Source organism: Zalophus californianus, chromosome 1 (assembly GCF_009762305.2).
Source record: "Zalophus californianus isolate mZalCal1 chromosome 1, mZalCal1.pri.v2, whole genome shotgun sequence".
In the NCBI taxonomy this organism is placed as follows: domain Eukaryota; kingdom Metazoa; phylum Chordata; class Mammalia; order Carnivora; family Otariidae; genus Zalophus; species Zalophus californianus.
The window spans coordinates 119,083,340-119,106,044 of record NC_045595.1 but is presented as its reverse complement, the minus strand read 5'-3'; positions in this window follow the sequence as shown (position 1 = coordinate 119,106,044).

Below are 22,705 nucleotides of genomic sequence, written 5' to 3'. Positions count from 1 at the left end.
ATGTTTACTTGACTAGATGCCTGTCTATATTTTTTTCCCAGTAAGCCCTGTATCTTCACTAATGGTGTGTGCCTTCAGCCCTTTGCACAATGGCATTCACTTCTTTCCACACTCATTCTTGTGTTGACTAGATGCCTTTTGTGATCATTTGAGCTGAATTCTTGGTTAACTAAATATTATCTTCAAAATGTTTCTTCACTTCTCAAATACTAATCTTGTTTCCCTTCCACCAAATTTCAAAATTCCCCTTTATTTATCTAAAGCAGATTACCTACTATGGTGGTAAACTTTACTTATTCTTTTTCATCAACATCGACCATATCTAGGCTTCCTGAACTGGAGACTTGAAAAGATGATGCAGCAGAAAAGCTCAAAGAATTCATTGAAATATTAAACACTCATTGTCACCTTCCCCTAATATCTGCACATTATTTGGACCCTTTGTGGATCAAGCTAAGGGGGAAAACAATTTAAATGATTACAAATGGGTCTGCGATAGAATTATATTTGGGTTTGATGTGACTTTAACAACCGGTCAAGATGTAAGCTGTAATAAGCTGCCTTGGTTCACCCTGTCGGGTGGTCCTCGAATGCTGTTCCGCATATTACCAATGAAGTGCTCTGTTGTGACAGTTTTGCTAATGGAGTGAGTCAGAAACTGTTTGGGAACTCCAGACAACAACTTGAGAGCAGTTGCTTTTTCTCTTTGTCTCTGTTTTAATTAACCACACTTCCAAACCTTGTGAGCTATTTTCCAATGAGCAATACATAAAGTGGTATCAAGAGTGCAGTACATTTACTGCAGATTTGAAAGCCTTTCAATTTCTAGAGCAGATCTGCTCAATATGTTTCACATAGAAATAAACCAAGTGGACTTTTATTTTCATTTTAATTGCTAGCACTGGCCATTTTAAGGGGAGGAAACATTTTTTGATTAAACTAATTTTTCAGACACTAAAATAAATTGCACTGAAGCATGCAACCTTTCCAAATATATTTTTTAATTGTCAACATAATGCACCACATTATTTTAGACCTTAAAATAATTAAATGTCAGGAAATGTCATATGAGTTTTGTTTCAGTAATGATTTGTTAATTATTCTACCAGGGTACTTAAAAATTCTTTAGATATCATAGTCTCTGCTTCAAGATCCTCAAACTTTGCTAAGTATAATCATTAAATGAGCTACTGGTCTTCCTTTAGGATCTTTATTTTCTGGTTCTTTAAACACAGGAGAACAGCTTCAGCATGACCAAATATCCAGGTACATAAGGTATATTAAAGTACCCTGTCTCTTTTATATACACCTTACCAGAGAGAAAATGACAAACGAAATGGATCTAATAAAGTGAAAAAGATGATCTCTCTGTTCATCTATTTATCTGTCTATCTGTCTGTCTGCCTATGCACCTATACAAGATGACTTGTTAATTCAGGATCATGAAAATTTGGGTTCTGAGCATTAGTATTTTTTTGATAATACTTAAAACAGCCTTAAATGTTGCCAGATTAAACAATCATTTCTTTGTGTAATTTAAGGTATCAGAGGGGCTACCTGGCTCTCCTAATCCCCCTGTTACTTGAATTCCTTTCATAACAATGTTGTATATTCTGTAGTGCCAGGGCAGAGACAAAATTCAAATACATCTAGGAAAAAGAAACGCTTTGGTTTAAATTCACACTAACATACAAGTGATTGACATGAGAACGTTTCCTGACAGATTTTGATAGGTGAGAATTTGAATTATTTGTTGACAGAGCATCAAAGAGGAAGGATACAGAAGATGAAATTTTGCCTTGAGGCAACTCTACATATATTTCATATACAAAGTTGCTTATGGGGAAAAAAGTCATTTAAATTATACAATTTTACAGGATTAAGTTTTTCCAATTCTAACTTCACTACTGCTGCCTTGATTTAGATCATTGTCATCTCTTCACTATGGTTGAAAAACTTAGTTCAATCAGCATTAAAATCTCCCGGTTTAAGAGTGCTACCCTATAGATTTTGATACAGGAGAGATAGGATGAACACAGAATCCTGTGATATTTTATGTCTTCCCAGGTGATTCTACTACATTTTCAAGGTGAGATTCATTCCTTAAAGCCTTAAAATCATTTTGTTCATCCTCCATGATGAGCGCTTTCAGAAGAACAAGTCTCACCTAATCACTCTCCTTAAGATCAGAATTGTTTTATAGTTCTTTGACTATCTGGCTTCAACTATCCCAGCCCCTCTATACATCTTATCAAAGTTGCTCTCTCCAAGCCAGGCTTAACTGTTTGATGTTTTCCAAGTTCTACATGTTTTTTCATGCTCATCTGAAACCAACATCCCACAAGTCATATTGTTTCTCAGCTCCAGTCCACTTGTGTTTACCCTACTTTGTGACACTTGACTCAATTTTTCCTTGGCAAGGTGGTGCAATGTAAGGCTTTGTCAATAAAGGATGCAGGAAAGCCAGTGCAAGGCCATAGCAAGAAAATGGGTCCAAGGTATATTCCGCCTTGCTTCTTCAGCACAGCTGCCAACAGCTGCCAGAGGTCCAGCGACACTCACTTTCCATTTTGTGGATTAACTCCTGCTGGCAGGCGGCCAGCGAACATCTCAGCCACACGGCCCTGGTTCTTGTGGACCAGCTCTGGTCTACCCTCATGCTCTAGCAGGTTTCTTAGCCTCATACGAGGCTGCTCCCTAAACCAACTTGAGCCCCTACCTTCTGGCATTGTTCTTCACCATTAGCAAGTTGCTTTTTCACGCTCTCCAGTGAGGTCTGACTCTCATCCTGGGGTTGGGTTAGGAAGTCAGGGTGGTGCACTTTTTCAAATTTATTCCTCCCTTGCAAAGGTATTCTCCCTCAGTCTTACAGGTAGTAGCTGCTTTCTGTATTTGCTATTTTTTATGCTTTTGAGTTCTCTTTTTCCTCTTTTAGCTACATTTAGTGGTTAACAATTCTTTCTATTTTCCTGTTCAGATTAACCAATGTGGTTTCTGTCTCCTGATTAGACTCTAATGAATACACTTTTATTTTTACCTGGTATCTTTTCCCCCTTTCTATGCTCATATACTTCAACAAGATACAATATAAAATCTCTGCCAGACTTAAATCCACTCTGTGTTGCTATGGGCCTCAGACAAATTTAGTCACTCTTCATTATTCCCTATGTGCATATATACATTTGTAACACTTATCAAATGTATACTTTGTACTGAAATTACATCTACACACATTCCCTCCTTCTTTACACGTGGAGCTACTGACTAATAGAACCATGTCTTTTTTTTTTATCTTTGTTCCTCCAAAGTTTACATAATAGCTATTTAATAGATATTGTTACATGAAGAAATCCATGTTAAAAAGCACACACTAAAGACCAGTGAGTCCTTTAGATAAGTCATTCTGATAGTAAAGGGACATCAGAGCCAACACTAGATGTTTTGGAATTTGATGCAACATTCACAATATTTTAGTGAGGTTTTATAGCATATTATGTATGTTTCTTCCATGTGTTATAACATATATTTTAAGAAGTACTCTGAAACCCTTATTTGACAAAGTTCAGTCCTTATTTAAGAAGTTATTATTCTACTTTTAGCCACATTCTACACTTTTTAAAATAGAAATGAGTAGAGTGTAAAGACTAGAACTTACCATTTTTATTTTCTTGGAGCTGTGGGAAATTAAGTATTCAATATATGTGAATAATATGTATTGTATTTCCAGACCCCAAATATGTAGCCAGATCTGTTCTTTCCTCCTCAGATTCATCCAACAAATTTAAATCAATCTATTAATCTTTGAACATCTTTTGATTGCCAGCTATTAACATGTCAAAGCTATAGCAGTGGACTTGAATTCAGTGAAAACCAGAAAAATCCAGTTATTGTGATTAAATTGGTTGGTTGAAGTTTTATATCAATGGGAATCAGTGGAACTAAATTGAATCATAATTCCTCCTCTCCATGACCTCTGTCCTTGTCACCCATAAAAACTTTATATTCTAAATCTATATAGAGACTCTGAGGCAAAGCTCAGAGAATAGAATTGTTCACATCACTGCCATTGCAGTGGTGAATACTCAGCTTCTGCCCACTGACCTCCCCCCCAAAAAAGTAAAAAGAAAAAAAAATAGCACAGAGAAAATGCAATATTTCCACATGACCCTAAGAAGCCCCAGAAAGTCTTATAAAGGCAAAGCAATCTATCCTGCTGTCCTAATTATTAGGGAGCTATAAACACCAGTCAAGCTACCTCTGTTGAATTATAAAAGGTTGATATTATAAGGTGTGAAAAGTGTGGAAGGGTTATGATTTACAAAATGTTTTCTGAAGCTTTAGTTCAGAGAGTAAGTGAAAGGTTGAACTGGCTCTTTTCTCTTTTAACCTGAATATATTGATTTCTTTTAGCTCAGAAATCAGATTATGGAATTTAAGGAAAAAAAAATCTCTATATAGAGTAAGAAATTAGCCCAAAATGTCTTCAAAGAAGATTTTTTTTCCTTACATATAATAAATCTAAGCAGTAAGATCTAATATACATCATAATAGGAATGAAGCATGGACAAAGTCTTAAGCAATGGCTCATAGTCTTCACCATAACTTTAGATCAAAATTCATCTTCTCTAACTCTTTGGAGTCTGTGATTAGTTTTGAACCCCTTGATAGCAATGCATTTATTTATAGAAAACCCTGACTATTCACCTCTCAAGGATTAGACTCTTTTAAAAAGGCTTCTAACCAGAAGATTTAGGAATTATATAATTTTGCACTTCAGGTCACCCTGATTCTGCAAAGTCCTATAGTGTGGTTTCTCATTATAACTTCAGCTTTGAGGGCAAAAGAACTATAACACTGTGTCTTACTGTCCATTGGGCATTTTGTAGTTGCAGATTTTCTGAATTGCTAAAGATGCTGGAGAAAAAAATAAGTAAAAGATTTTGTTTCTGTCTTTCCTACTGTCTGTGGGCCATATTTTATTCTCTGTCATCTCTCATCTAATTAACTCTGCATAGTTTAGTACTCTTTTGGATTAGGAAAATATTTTGGTCGATTTTGCCTACCTTTGGAACACTAAAAATACATATTCCTGAACATAGATCACCATTAAGCTTTGTATTAATACCATACTGAATTGGAGTTAACACTTTACAGGATGTGAGTAGAATTCAAAATGACTTTTAAAAATGGTCTGAAAGTATCAGAATTAATCAATAACTTTAAAAAGTAAGACAGTGCTGAAAATTTTGAATACATTGCCTTGTATAAAAGCGATGACACAAATGTTTAATTGTCTTGTAATAACAACTTCTAAAGGGAAAGGGAAAAATTAAGTCACTGCTATGACACACTATCTCAGTTAAGTATCCATTATATCAGTTAAGAGGGAAAAAACTATATACCATTCCACTGGAAGTCTTAAATAAATTTATCTCCACTTTCTCCCTTTTCCCATACCACCCCAAGAAAATGACTGTGAGCTTCTTGTGGGAGGTAGAATAAAGGCCACTCAAAGATGTCCATATTCTAATCCATTGGATCAGTGAAGACTACTATCTTATATGGCAAAGGGCAGTTAAGCTACAGATGGAATTAAAGTTGTGAATCAGATGACCTTAAAATTGAGAAATTATCCTGGATTATCCAAGCGAACCAAGTATAATCATAAGGGTTCTTAAAATGTGGAAAGGAAGGCAGAACAGAGTCAGAGGGTAATATGACTAGGGAAGAATGATCAGGGATGCAACTTTGCTTGTTTTGAAAATGGAGAAAGGCGGCTCAAGATGAAGCAAGGAATGTGGGTAACTACTAGAAGCTGGAAAAAACAAGGAAATGGACCTTCCCTGGATCCTCCAGAAAGGAATGCAGCTCTGCCAATACCTTGAACTTAGCCAATTGAGACCCATGTTAGATTTCTAACTTAAAGAATTATAATGTAAAATAAATTTATATAGTTTTAAAGTCACTAGATTTGTAGTAATTTGTTGTAACAGCAGTAGGAAACTAATATACTTCTCAAAGTAAAGTTTTGTGTCCTTTGCTTCTTTCCATGATAGTAACTAATCCAGTGCCTAATACATTGCACTAAATCTAATGTTAGTAGATTCTTACTGTAAATACTATAATTATAGTTCTTTAAACCAATAAATACTTACTTAACACCTATTTTGTCATGCAAGGAATTCTATTACACTCTAGGGGGCATGATAATATCAATAAGACACAAAGACTTCTATCGATGGGGATCAACAGTTGTAGGCTACCAGGAAAATAGATTTGAACTTTTAGTATCTCAATTTGGAATTTAAAAGTTAAAAAAATGCCTAAAAAAGGTCTTAGACTCTTGGCATATCATGGTAAATACCAGCATATATCTAAGAATGCTCATCTAGAATAGCTATGTAACTGACCATTATTGGTTTTGCCTTCTGTATTAGTTTGCTAGGGCTGCCGTAACAAAGTATGACCAATTGGATGGCTTAAACAACAGAAATTTATTGTCTCAAAGACATGGAAGCCAGAAATTGAAGACAAAGTTGTAAGCAGTAGTTGGTTCCTTCCAAGACCTATGAAAGATAACCTGTTCCATGCCTCTCACCTGGCTTTTTGTGGTTTTCCAGGAATCTTTGGCACTCCTTGGCTTAGCCTGTAGAAGAATCAGCCTACTCTGTAAGTTTATCATCACATGATACTCCTCTTGTATCAATATCTTCATGTCATAATTTTCTCTTTTTAAAAGTACTCCAATCCAGTGGTGCCTGGGTGGCTTGGTCAGTTAAGAGTCTGCCTTCGGCTCAGGTCATGATCCCAGGGTCGTGGGATCGAGCCCTGTGTTGGGCTCCTGCTCAGTGAGGAGTCTGCTTGTCCCTCTCCCTCTGCCCCTCCCCTTGCTCATGCTTTCTCTCTCAAATAAATAAAGTAATTAAAAAAAATATATGAACTCCAGTCATAATAGATTAATGCCCAACCTAATTATCTCATCTTAACTTTATTCACATCTGCAATGATTCTATTCCCAAATAAAGACACATTCTCAGGACTTCAATGCATTAATTTTGGAAGGGAAAAAATTCAACCCATAAGTTCTTTCCACAATCCATTCCTCTTAGTTCTAGCAATATCAGCTCTATTTCTTTTTAGTAATCCATTTAAGATGCTTGCATGTGAATGAATCTTTCCTACCTCTGTAGAAATGGGCATATGATTTAGGCCAGGCTAATAATTACTGCATCCCCATCCACAGTGATTGTTTTGGAGATTGGAATACGGCAAGGTAAGCTAATGAGCACCATCACTTAAAGTTTCATTTGAACCATGGGGAGAAAGATACTCCAAGTGGTTGATGTTAGAATGAAATGTTTGAAGAGCTCTTGACCAATTTATTTAGTCTATCATATGAATAGAGGTTGGCTAATAATGAAATCAACCCAGAGAACATTGGAGCACCGAAAGAGAAAAGCAGCCTTCTGATACATGTAGGTACTTTTATCTATCTGTACCTGAAGGCTTCCTTTTGAACTCTTCATCTTGTAAATTAATAACCCTCCTTTGTATTTAAACAAATATGATTCAGATTTCTGATATCTAAGCCTAAGATATGCTCTGCCTAAAGTAATTTCCTAAATGAGCAGTCAGAAGGGAAATCCCAGATACATCGATGATTCCAAAGTGTCAGTAACACATAACTTACTCAGATGTTCAATAATGAAACCTCAATAACAGGATTAAATATACAAATATTATTTGAACTATTTTATGTAAACATTTTATATACATTTGAAGTTCAGTTTAATCCATTTTTAAATAAAAGGAAATTACAGTTCTCAATAAAATGGAGGACATTTTGGAGACACTTCAATGTACTATATTTTATTTAATCAGGTATTTTCCACTAATTGCTATTATGGGAAATCTAATACTACTCTAATTCCTTACTCTGTCTTATTTTTATATATTAACAGACACAACCAAGAACAGTGTTTCCCAAAATCTGTTTCCCTGTATGTTCTGAGTTATATATTGACCAAAGTAAACACAGAAGATTCTGATGGTGAAATGAAGTAACAGCCATTATTATTGGAAGGTTATCATAACCAGATATGGTGACAGACCCACAGAAGTACCTGGCAGGTCACACTATTTCATGTATTTCCAATTATTGTCTTTTCAATTATTGAATCTGTTCTACAACAGTGTCCCCAGGTTTATCGCTGGGCACTTGAATGCAGATCCACAGAGGCAGTAGGTATACAGAGCCAACAGCTTCCCATAGATCTTTCTACAAGCTCCCTTTTGTAGATTCCCTAGAGGGGCAAGAAACAACTGTCTCTGATTTCCCTGAGAGTCTTACCTGTCTACCAACTCCAGTGCTTCAGTCAGGTAGTTGTTAACTTTTCCTGACCCTCCTACATGTCCTCCACCAGGTCTTCCCACATCTGTGTAAGGTACAACTGTCATAATACATCACCAGTACTCATCTTACTCATAGTAACTCTGCTTTCCTGACAGAAACCTAACTTATAAATGTACTAAAATTACTATACATTGAGAAGCTATGTTAAATTTTAACCCTCACACTTTCACTTATTCTCAATGCTTGGATTATTTGCCTGGTTCTTTTTCTTAATGCTTAGAAGCACAGATATTTGATAGAGCACACTTACTTTCATTTACATAATAGTTTAAATATTAATTATCTAAAGATTATTTTCAGTACCATGGGAACTGACCATATCTTGATTATTCTTTTTTCCTTCGTATTTAATTCCAAAGGAAAATTCAAGACAAGAATTTGGAATATAAACACAATGAGGGAGGGGCCCTTGGGTGGCTCAGTCAGTTAAGTTTCAGACTCGGTTTCAGCTCAGGTCATGATCTCAGGGTCCTGAGACTGGGCCCAGGGTGGGGCTCCTCACTCAGCAGGGAGTCTACTTCTGTCCCTCTGCTCCTCCTCCCCCACTCGCATGGTCTCTCTCAAATAAATAAATAAATCTTTAAAAAAGTAAACACAATGAAGGAATAGACCTTATTTGTTTTGTGTATTACTTTATGCTCAATACCCACAACAGTATCTAGCATATAATAGAATCTCCATAAATATTTGTAGAATGGACAAACCATATAAATTAGATTTTGATAAATTTAAAATTATTTATTCAATTATACACATTTTAAAAATACCAACCACTCCTACTCCTAGACATAACTATTTTTTTCTTGGTGAAGCTCCACCTTATCACTTCAAACAAGGAATTCAAATGTGAACCATCATAGTCCATATAACTGCCATAACTTCCTTATCAAAGTTTGTTTTGTGACTCAAACTGAACTCCACTCAAGTGATTCAAATTGATTTGTCTCAGCATGTTCAACTGAACAAAAGTAACCAAAACAGTGTCTTTTTTGGATATATATATGTGTATGTGTGTATATATATATATATATATTTTTTTTTTTTTTTTTTGCTAAGGAAAGGAGAATATTTCAGTGACAGACACTGCATGTTTAGGATTTTGGAGGTCCCAGAACCATATTTACTTCCATGTGAAGATAGCCCGTTGGCCAGGAAATGAATAGTATCACTATAGGGTGTAGCAGAGATTAGAGGTCAAACTCTTCCTAGAGGTGTCTAAAATACTGTTTCCAGTTCTCTGTAAGTCTGTCTGTTTCCTTACATTTACTAATTGAGATGATACACCATTCAGATGAGGTAATTCAGTATCATTACAATACTTTTCATGTATTTTGCTTATGTTAATTCCATTTGGGTTTCTGTTTTTTGTAATTAAAGTAATTTGGATCTTATCCATTAGAATGGAATGATAAGCTATGCTGCAATAACAAGTACACTATTTCAGTGCCTTGACACAGGGCCTGAAGTCTCTTCAGGGCACTTCACTTTCAGGTAGTGACTCAAGTTTTCAGACCACTTCAATCTTATGACTCAGTATCACCTTAGCACATGATCCTGCTTGTCACTCTGGCAGCTGAAGTAAAGAGCACACAGAACTGACAAGAATGGTTAAGTATTTGAAATAAAAGTGGCACATATCACTTATGCTCAAGGCTCATTGTATAAAATTAATCATATGGTCCCCAACCTGACTGTAAGAGAGACTTGGAAAAATAGAAAAGCAAATTGAAAATTCGGTAATCCATACTATCTCTTAAATAAAAGGAAAGGGGTAGTGTCTTTTTTATGTTTATATCTCTAGCAGCTAGGGAAATATTTAAAAATTAATAAATGTTGATGTTAAAATTAAATAACTTCACTGAAATATCTGTAATATAAGGAAACAACTTTTCCTTCAAAAATTATAACACATTTTAAATATAACACATTTTGAAAAAGTAGTCATTTTATCCTACACTAAAGCTTATATATGTGTATATTCACACACATAAATATATCTGTTTCATAGACCAGTGATTTCCAGTGAGGAAAGAGGGTAGGCAGTATGGGACTTATCTAGAAAACATATGTCCATTCTGTCAGGAAAGGAGAGGATGTGCCCTGACAACCCACATTGTTGGTTTGATTGGCATTGCTTAGTAAGCCATTGTTACTGAGATGAGTATGTATTAGGGTATATAATAGCAAACAAATGATAAAGAACTACTTTATTTGTCTGTATATAACTTCATTCCTATAAGAAAATATAAGGGAAATGATTGACAATTGAAATGAACATGGAAATTTTTTTAAATATTTAGTTTTAAATATTTTATCACACAAAACAATAATGTTAAAACTCCTAAATGTAAATTTTGCATGAATAATACTACAATTTTTATATAGTCATAAATTGAGTTTTATGCATTTATTGGAAAATGGAAATTTGTTTACTTCAAGAAATCAAGCATACATTACCCCTTTCAAGGCCTAGAAGAAAAAACTATAGTCCCATGAGGTGTCCCTTCCTAAGAATGTTTTCTCCTTTTTAAGTCCCTATTAAATACAAATTCGAACAATTGGTCATTGAAATGCTATATATTTTAGAATAAAAATATTTTTATCACTCATTTCCACACAGAATTTATTTGCATTTAACAAATTTTAATATCTGTCAGAAAAAAGTGTATTTTCATATTGTTGAAAGTTTGTTAAACTTTATTTAAAATTTTTTTTAAAGATTTATTTATTTTAGAGAGAGAGAGAGTGTGTGAGAGTGGGGGGGTGGCCGAGCAGAGGGAAAGACTCTTTCAAGCAGACTCCCAACTGAGCATGGAACCTAACACAGAGCTTTGTCCCAGGACCCATGAGATTATGACCTGAGCCAAAATGAAGAGTCACCTGCTCAACCAATTGAGCCACCCCGGTGCCCCGAAAATTTGTTAAACTTTGACAGGACTCTACTCTGTGAAAGGATTCTTAATGTTACATATATATTTAAACCCCAAATTGAAAATAATTCATTTTCAAATCATTTTTATACACAGCAACTGACCACTTACATATTAGGAGACCCATTATATCATGTGATTTTATTATAACCATTAAAATTTATTTACATGTACACTTTCATATACACAAAACATGAATAGATCCAGAGTGACTCTTTTTAAACTTAAAATTTTGATCAAATAGTGCCTGTAAATAGACACAAATTAAGCACTTAATCCAAGAGAAATGCTGCTCATTGACTTCTTCAAGATCAAAAAGCAGAAAAGATAATTGAAGGGAGAACCTCATTTCTTTCATCTGTTGGTGAGATTTAATGATTAGGCTGTTAATACAATCCCATGGGCTAGTTAGGTCATATCTAATATTTGGGAAGAAGTAATGGGATTTCAGAGACTTTCTGCTGCAAGCATCCTCAGGCTTGATGATATTTACTCATTTACATTTAAGATAATCCAATAGAAATTCCAACTTAATACACAACCTTTGGTATTCTACCATCTTGGCCCAGTGGGTTTATTGTTATTTTTCATATTTGAATTCATCTTTGCCAACATGTCTCTTGACATCTTGCTATCATTGAAACTTGTCTGCTTAAACGAGATAAGCTGGAAAGAATTGATATGCTAGCCTTCAAATCGAGCCTAGAGATGTGGAAAAATAAAGCTTTCAGTGACTCACATATTCCCTTAACTAAGAGAGATATCAAACTCTTCTCAACTACCGGGAAAAACAGTGAGTGATTTTCTGATCTGTAATACTTGCCTACAAGTAATAGAGCACAGATCATATTGTTGAAATTCATCCGATCAAAGTCCTAAAATTCCAGCTGAATGCAGCAACAAAGTGGGGGAAAAACAGGTGCTTTGTTCACAAAGTCATCAGGATCTAAGACACTGATTTTTATCAGCACTCTTATCCTAAGGAATCTCCTTGAGGGAGGAAGAAAGGGAACGTAGAGCTTCATAGCAGAGCTGTAAAGCAGAATCTGAAGTATATTTATGGTTATAATTTGCACAGATCACTTGGTGCTCTAACACCATGCTCTTGATCACAGCATAAATCACACTTTAATTTTAACCTTTGCAGTTCATCAATAGAATCAATATCAAAAATAATTCAGGACTGACACTATTGGTTTACAGGTAAGTTTAACAAGAATGGGAAGGCTTAGTGATATATTAGTTGCCTTGTCAACTAAGGCATAAAGATTCATGACTCTTAACCTATGTTTCCATCACAAACTTAGAGCTATAAATAATGTAAGCAGCTAATCAGGCATAGAAAAGATATATAGCATCATTGAAAATCAGTTATTTGTACTGTTCAAGCCTTAAAAAATGTATCCTATGTAAAGTAATCTGGTGACATAATTCATAAAGGAGTTATGTACTGACTCACAACCCATATTCAGTATTTATTTTAAAAGTTTTATTAGTTCCATAGTATAGCATTATTTCTTAAAACAGTAATAATCTTTTTTGGACAGAATACTTTAGCTTAAAGTTGTATTATGATTTACACATAACATTAATTGCTAAGATTTAAAGTGAATTCCAAGGTAATAATTTGTAACTTCTCTTCTTTCATACTTAGAAGTTAGTAAAAGAATTTCCAACAGATAGTAAAATAAAACAGATGCTAACTCAAACTTAAGAGATTGAAAATTATGCAGACAAGAGGGTTGAGGATATTTTCTCTGAACACATATTACTTTCCAAGGGAGGGTGGCGGTAACAAAGCAGCACAGACGGGATGACTTAAACAACAGAAAGTAAGTGTCTCACAGTTCTGGAGGCTAGAAACCCTAGACTAGGGTGTCAGCAAGGGCTCGTTCTTTCTGAGGGCTGTGAGGAACAAACTATTTCATGCCCCTCTCCTAGCTTCTGATAGCTTTAGGCATTATTTGGCTTGTAGAAGGCATCCCTCTTACGTCTTCACATTGTATTTCCTCTGTAGATGTCTATCTCTTTGTTCACATTTTCCCTTTTAATAAGGATGCCAATCATATTGGATTAAGGCCCACCCCTGTAAAGACCTTGTTTCCAAATAAGGTCACATTCTGAGGTACTAAATTTTAACACTCCAACATAGCTTTTGTGGGAGCCACAATTTGAGCCATAACGCACTCCAGCAGGCCACCACATTCCTGAAATATTGTGTTCAGTGAAAACATAACCTGGTATGATTATAAGTTATAGTCATCTGAGTAGAGCAAACAAGACAATAACTGGAATGAGGGGGGGTATATTTAACATGGAAAGGGGAATGAAACTTTCCACAAATTTTATTTTATTTTATTTAGAGATTTTTTTATTTGTTTATTTCAGACAGAGCAAAGAGAGAGAGAGAGAGAGAGAGACAGCTCCCACAAGTGGGGGGGGAGGGGCAGAGGGAGAAGCAGACTTCCCATTGAGCAGGGAGCCGAACATAAGGCTCAGTCCCAGGTCCCTGGGATCATGACCTGAGCTGAAAGCAGATGCTTAACCGACTGAGCCACCCAGGTGCCACAGAAAATTTCCCCAAATTTTATTTCAACCTTTCAACAATAATCATCTATGGGAAGGTTGTAATATTGCATCATTAAGTCATAACTTTTGAAAGTTCACTGTTATATAATTTTTATAATGTGTACCTATTTATATGATTGTAAAAAAACTAGAAATGGAAAAAGAGAGGAGAAAACCATGTGAATCAGCCATAATAGGCTAGTTTATGCAGAAGAATCTACCAACTCTAAAAGTTCTGCGGCTTACAATGACAAAGGTTTATATCTTGTTCTTACAACATGTGCAGGTGGGCTGATGGAGGTCCATTTCCACTTCACACATCTAAGGATCCAGGTTAACCAAAGGTCCACTATCTTTTGTCTCTACTGAAGAATCATGAGATTCCTCATTTGTAATAGTAGGAAAATAGATCACAGAGAATCACACTCCAGCTTTCAAATGTTTTGAATATTTTATTCCAAATGTGACACATTTCTTTTCACATTTCCTTGCTTAAATAAAGCCACATATCTATGCCCTACTTAGGGGGAATTAGAAGTATAACTCTTCCGTATTTCCAGAAAAAAAGCAGAATACAAATATTGGTGTGAGTGCTAAGATTATCTACCATACCATGTTGACAAAAATCCTACTTTGGGGGGTAAAAAGATATATGTATTGTATTTTGTAATAGTAGTTTTCACAAAAAATCCAGGTTCAAATCACTTCCTATAAGAACCCTTTCCTGACTATTCCAACAATCAAGATTTATTTATTAGCTATCCTGAGCTCCTCAAGAACCTACTTTCTTCTTAGTTCCATGTGTAGTTATATCTTCTAGACAGTGTTCCCCCATGGACTTTAAACTCTTAAAGGCAGTGAATATGCATTACTATCCTTAGAGTAATTAGCACCTAATACGGTATCTAACATGACATACAGTAAATCTTTTTTCAGTGAAACTATTTACTTTCAGGTCTTATACATGGTACTTAAACTTTTGTTTATATGAATTTAATTTATAAAATGGTAAAATGGATGTAGTAATATGCTACATGTATGTGTGTGTGTGTGTGTGTATTAAACAAAATAATGCATGTTACATGTTACAAGAGTGAAGGTTGTCTGTGGGTTGATAGTACCTTCTTTTCCCAGAGTCATTTTCCCAGGACTCTGTTCTTGTCTTATTGATTACAAAATCCATCAGACTCTCCAGGTTAGCACTTATCCTTATTTTTCTACTTTTGTTCCCAATGAAGAACTGAATTTGCCTTAAATTCAGGTCTAATAGATGAAATACAGTTACCTTTTGGCCAGAACTTATAAATTCCCTGGCCACAGATTTCCCTCTGTCTGGGTTCTCCCCTCCTGGGAGAAAATCCTCCATAGTCCTTTGATTTGGGCCTGACCACCTATGGCCTGCTTCAACAAAAGTATCTCTTTTCATATCCTTCCTGTACACAATCATATCAATAGGTACACATTATAAAAATTATATAACAGTTAACTTTCAAAAATTATGACTGAATGATGCAATATTACAACCTTCCAATAGATGATTATTGTTGAAAGGTTGAAATAATGTTGAACACACAAATGAACATACAAAGTTAATCTCAAATTATAGAATACACTAGAATAGAATAGAATAATTCAAATACATTTTTTTTTAAGTTGCTACTATGTTGTCCTGGGCTGCATAAATTTTTAATCAATTAATCTTACGCTACCTACATTAACTTCTTGACAAATACATGTAGGAGATTTGTCATTGGAGTACTTCTTTCTTCAAACCATATTATAATACATGGTGGCATTTTGGCAAATTGTTTTTCTGGAATAGGCAGTCTGCATCACAAAGGATGCATTAGATATACTAAGGCATGATCTGATGTGTTGAGATGAAAAATTCATGAGACTGTATGCACAGACAGGCTTGCTGTTTATAGAGTCCCTTCTGTTTTTTTCTCACAGTCGTGTTAGGCTTTATTTTTTGTAACTGTGTGTGTGTGTGTGTGTGTGTGTGTGTGTGACATTTATTGCTGCATACTTTTATATTAAGTGTATATTCCTATAGTCTTGATTGGAGAGAATTTCCATTATGAGTAACATCAATGAAATCTGAATCCTCCACTTAGAATTTTCTACATCTGATGATTGGAAGATTTTTTCATAAACTAGTTTCCATTTCTTTACTTGTCAAATCTTGTTTCTCCACTCCTCACATTATCATGATGCTTGGCTCTGCAGGTCCTGCTTGTGTTGGAACATGGCCTTTGGCACTTCACTTTCATGGCATGACATCAGGTGTGTCTGAATAGTGTGCAGCAGAGTTTCTATAATTTTATTCCTACACCATGAAAATATATAATAACTAAATATACACAAAAGAGACTCCAAGTCATATGAATATAGCTCAGTACACCTTAACTAAATGTGCTTTCAGTGAAAATTCTGCTGGTTCCAGAAAAGTATGTAGCTTCTCTAGCATCTCCCAAGAGGAAAAAAACTGGTAAAAGAAGTAAGAATCAAAACAGAGATAGATTTTAACATATGGTGGTTAAAACACCCTACTTTTGCAATTAAAAAAAAAAATCGTAAATACATTACTAGAACTACTTCCAGGACATTCGATGAATTTGGTGCAATTGAAGAAACTTGAAGCTTAAGTTTCATTTATGGCATGGGGAATTTGCCACTGAAATAAATCTGTAATTCTTATTTCATTCTATATATTGATAGCATTTATTAAAAAAAAAAACCTGCTCTTTTGGAAGCAATGAATTTAAAAAAATAAAAGAGTAAGTTTAATAATCAATTATGTACTAAATACATTTTTCCTCACAAAAAGAATGATCTGTTCCAAAATATCAATTTTACTGATGTTGAAACAAATCTGATTTTATTGGATAAATTCATAATCTATAACAGAATTGAGTGAAATTTAAGTTCTATGATTTTGAACCATCTAGTGAACATTCAGAAAAATCATACATAGACAACTTATTTTGCAAATGTTACCCTATAAAAATATTTGTCAAAGACAATTTTTCAACTGGATAAAGGTAGTAATTCTGAAAAACTTAACATTAAAATATTTACACATTGATGTATAAAAATTAGAATTGACAACTATCTCCAATATTTCAGTAATTTCTTGAGCTTTATATGTCAGATTATCTCCTTAGGAAATATACAGAATCTTGGAACCATAGAGTATGAACATGTATAGGGCTCAATTTCATTTTCATCCAGAGGTTTCTCTCAAGGGAAATAGGCTACTAAAGATGATTTATTTTCCCAAGCACCTTAGAGTCTGTTAAACCAAATTTTCTCTTTTTATGGTGACTCCTGAGTATGCCTGTTTTACTCCTCCATAGTTAAGTTTCTGAAACAAGCCAGGGTTTTTCAACTGTAGTTTAACCCATTTTACTGACTCAGCATTTCTGCATTTGCTGCTGTGGAAATAAATTAAAATAATTAAAAGCTAATTCCATTTAATTACTGGCCATCTTGCTTCCGTGTTATGTAAGAAAACATTTTTATGAGCCGTGTTTATTCTACTGAAGGATCTCTCCACCATAGACTAGTTTCAAAATCTTCTATATAATATACCACTAGTGTTCCTCAAAATAACTCCTTCAAAGTACATTTAATGTCATTTACATATATCTTTATTGACCTTTTGGACCTACACTGACCAATATAGTAGCCACTAGTCACATTACTTTTGAGCACTTGAAATGTGTGTAGTGCAAATTGAGATGTATGAAAAAAGGAATATAAAATATCTCATTAGTAAATTCTTATATTGATTACCTTCTGAATAATATTTTGCATATAGTAATATATAACTTAAATTGATTTAACTATTTTATTTTACTTTTTAAAAGTTACCCCTGGGAAATTTAAAATTACTTATGTGATTTTTAATATATTTCTACTGAATTGTGATGCTCTAAACTATGAGTCTACAGAGTAGGACCTAATGTTTCAATCATATTTGTGTTTATCATGCCCAGCATGGTAAACACCTAATTAATTCATATGTTAAATGAATTACTTAGAAAATAATATTGATAGTAAAAGAATATTGATGTAAAATATGTCACACTACAGTGAAACACAAGTCAAATTTCATGGGTTTGGTAAAATAATGTGAATACAAAAATAGGAAGTTAGGGACAGGGTGCCTGGGTGGCTCAGTTGGTTAAATGTCTACTTTTGGCTCAGGTCATGATCCCAATATCCTGGGTTGGAGCCCTGTGTCAGGCTCCCTGCTCAGTGGGGAGCCTGCTTCTCCCTTTCCCACTCCCCCTGCTTGTGCTCTCTCTCTCTTTCTCAAATAAGTAAAATCTTCAAAAAAAATGTTAGGGGTGCCTGGGTGACTCAGTTGGTTAAGTGTTCAACTCTTGATTTCGGCTCAGGTCATGATCTCAGTATCGTGAGATGGAGCCCTGCATCAAGCTCCTCACTCATGGTGGAGCCTACTTAAAATTCTCTCCTGTCCCTCTCCCTCTACCCACCCACCCCCCACACACACCCACACAGTCTTTCTCTCTCTCAAAAATAGAAAACACAAAAAATAAAAAAATAAAAAAGTTGGAGTGTAGATTCTTGAAAAAATAGTTTTGAGATTTGTAAGAATAGAAAGGGTTTAACAAGAGAATGTAACAGGCACAGAAAGAAAAGAAAAACTATATAATGTATACTTTTATGATTCTTGGGATCAGAAATTTTACACCACATTCAAAACAAAAACAAATACTGACAACCTTTAAAATTAATTAGACGTTACCCTCTGTCTTGCAAACATTTGACCATATTTACAATTTATAATATCGAGATGGGTAGCTTTCTACCTTGTCTTATTATTTAATTGATAATACAGATCATCTCTATTCCAAATGATGGCCTCAATGAAGGTCCTGAAGTTTCTTAGTCAGTGGGTTATCTCTGAAGACTACATCCACTCACTTGCAGCTGACTTCGAATTAAAAAAAAAAAGAAATGGAGAAGAAAATAAGATTCCCCGTCGTCTTTCTCCCCACTCTCCTAGGCTTCAGCTCAGGCATTTCATTTGTGGGAATGGATCCCAGTTGCCTCAAGGTAAGGACTATCTGTGGGCAACACAATAAATTGAACTATACTGGATAAAGTCAGCATGCCATTAGCTTGCTTATTGCCTGCAGAAATTGCAAGTTGTATTGAAAAGGAGATTTACATTTTAATTTGGAATCTCTTAGTCCCAAAGCATACACATAGTTCCTGTCAAGAATCCTGGCTCTGCAAAGAGATATTAGTAAAAGCAGCAGATCACAAAAGACAAGAATGCTTAAAATTGTGGTTCAACCGATATTCCTTGAAGGAAACTTGATACAGCTAACTTAATCCATAAATGGAGGCTTTTATTTTGTTTCTGTGTAGACGGGTTTGAGAAGGAGAAAAAATGAAATTGCCATTTGTGTTATGTGCTACATACTAGTTTATATGTAATCTGAATTAATCTCTAGGACAATCCTGTGATGAATATATTTGTTAGGGGAAATCATTGAGAAGACATGACTGCCAGTTGAGCCCTGAGTTGGACCCTGGCAATCAAAGGCTCCTGACACCCTCCCCTGTCCTTGGAATATGCACTCCACTTGTTTTCCCCCACTTGCAGAAGCTTCCCCAAGGACATAGCCTTAAGACAGTGACGTATTGTTGAGACCATCTGGATGGTATGAGTGACTGAACTCAGTTAAGATCTCTAAACTTTTGAGATCTGGTGGGAGGCTGTAGAGATATTCTCTTCTTGTGGCCATCCAAGACAAGCCTCCTGTGTAAGTTCCCTCGCTTATTAAACAAGCCATTTACTAATCTTTTGTGGCCTGCCTCTTTTTTTTTTTTTTTGTCATGCCCTTGTCATGGGCTGGTATCAGATTTTACCCAGGAAGCTCCAGAGGAGGTTACAACGAAGTATATTGTTATCTCTACTTTAGAGAAAATAATATGAGGTGAACTTAATGTTTTGATTACCCGCCTAGCTAATCTTTTCTATCCTCATTTTTTTCTTTTTTAAAATATTTTATTATTTATTTTATTTTTCATTTTGTTTTTTAATGTGTTGAGTTAGCCAACATATTTGATGTTCACGATTCATTAGTTCTGTATAACACCAGTGCTCATCACAACATATGCCCTCCTTAATACCTATCCCCCCACCCCTCTCCCCTCCTCAACCCTCCGTTTGTTTCCCAGAGTCCAGAGTCACTCATGGTTTGTCTCCCTCTCTGATTTCTTCCCAATCAGTTTTCCCTCCCTTCCCCTAGGGTCCTCCCTGCTATTCCTTATGTTCCACATATGAGTGAAACCATATGATATTGTCTTTCTCTGCTTGACTTATTTCACTTAGCATAATCCCCTCTAGTTCTATCCATGTTGATACAAATGGTGGGTATTCCTCCTTTCTGATGGCTGAGTAATATTCCATTGTATATATGGACCACATCTTCTTTATCCATTCGTCTTTTGAAGGACATCTCAGCTCCTTCCACAGTTTGGCTATTGTGGACATTGCTGCTACGAACATCCTCATTTCTTTCAATAATAGTTTTGTCCTCAGGATAAAATGGACATTGTCTCCGAAAACTGAAGGAATGTATTTAACAGAATAAACTTTTTTTCTGTAGTCCAGTACTTTCTTTATTTCATCTTTCAACCAGAGCCAAATTGGACTGGCTTCCAAGGGAGATTCTCAGGGGCAGCTAACTGACCTGTACCTTCTGCCAAATGACTTTTCCACTGACAAGTTGGAGACAATGCTCCCATACCCCCAAACTCCTTCTAATATTATCATGCTTCACCTATGGGGTTTCTCCAGCACAAATGTATCTACCTGGCCTGTTTCTATTATTTAGTGACTTTGGCCAAGACCAGCTTTGACTGATTCTATCTTAGTAGTTTTCTTTTCTTTTTTTTTTAAGATTTTATTTATTTATTTCAGAGAGAGAGAGAATGAGAGATAGAAAGCACAAGAGGGAAGAGGGTCAGAGGGAGAAGCAGACTCCCTGCTGAGCAGGAAGCCCGATGTGGGACTTGATCCCGGGACTCCAGGATCATGACCTGAGCCGAAGGCAGTCCCTTAACCAACTGAGCTACCCAGACACCCTATCTTAGTAGTTTTCATTTTGTCTTTAGTAATTTATTAACCAATCCCCAAAATAGATCAAGTTAACCAAATGGAACAAATTTTGCTTTAAAAACATGATCAAAATGTGATAAATATATAAGAATTGAACATTAAAATAAGTGAAATGCATATTGAAACAAAGAACTGGGTCACTGAGTAATACTAAAACAGAGCTAATCACTGGTTTGGTGCTGAGAATGGCATTAGCCCAAACACCAGACAATGCAGTTTGAAGATGTTTATTTAAAACTGTCACCAGATGTTAGAATATCATTCTAGATGACCTTCAAGTTTAATTGTAACAGACATTTATATTTCTAACTAAAATAGTCTTTATTTTCTGGTCTATATTAATCTTTTGTTCCATTACTATGATGTTGAGCAGGATCCCCAACATTGATGAATATCAATTTTATTACTCCTAAAATGGGAATAATAATGACTTATGGGGTCATTTGATAATTAATATAAGAACGAACATGTAGAATCACAGTACTCTATCAGTAATTATTAGTTCTATTTCCTTATCAATATCAATTGTCATGCTTCTTCCATCCCATAATTTGCAATTGCTAATTTGTATTAATTCTTCAATTTATACACAGGAATACATACATCTGTTCATAAGGTTATTTCTTCTTTCTAAAAAGAAATATTTAGTATGTGTTAGCAAAGCGGCATTTCTCAAAATATGAAGATCATACCTTCTGAATCTATTTACATACAATATTGGTTAATATTTACTGTACCCAATGTAAAGCATCATACCCCCCCATTTAGTCATATTCGGGTAAAACACTCAGCCTCTTTATATGGAGAGTTTAGGTTTCTACATGGATAATATATTAAATGTTAAAATTGTAAATATTGAAAATAATTGATACAATTATATTAGAGATATTAGACAGTACAGCCATAGTATTTGAAAGTGTGATTCTGATGTCAGAAAGAAGACCTGGATCTAAATCCTGTGTAACCTATTTAGCAGCTATATGATATTGACAAATTGCTTTATACATTTAAGCTTTAGTTTTCCCAACTGTAAAATGGGGCTAATTAACAACAACTATAATTTATGAATTGCTGGGCGCCTGGGTGGCTCAGATGATTAAGCGTCTGCCTTCGGCTCAGGTCATGATCCCAGGGTCCTTGGATCGAGTCCCGCGTCGGGCTCCCTGCTCCTTGGGAGCCTGTTTCTCCCTCTGCTTCTCTCTCTCTCTCTGTTTCTCATGAATAAAAAAATAAAATCTTTAAAAAAAATTATGAATTGCTTATCATGTGCAAAGCACTCACTTAATCCTCACCAGAGTCTTAATAGTACATGTTATCGCTATCATGTTATTGATAACTAATACATATAGAGGTGGAAAATAAGATCACAAAGTTCATTATTGACTGGTAGAGCAGAAAATACAGCATATGCATCTGATTCTAAAGCTAATCCAATTAACTACTCTGATGATGTCTATTGCATTAGCTTGGTTTGAGTATAAAATGAAATTATGTATATAAAGAGCTAAGCATAATCTCTGGTACACAGTAAAAACTCCAGGTATAGTAATACCGATCATGATTGTAGTTATCACCATCAATATAGGTTTGTATAAAAAGAGCAAAATAAATCAGAATGAGAACAATGCT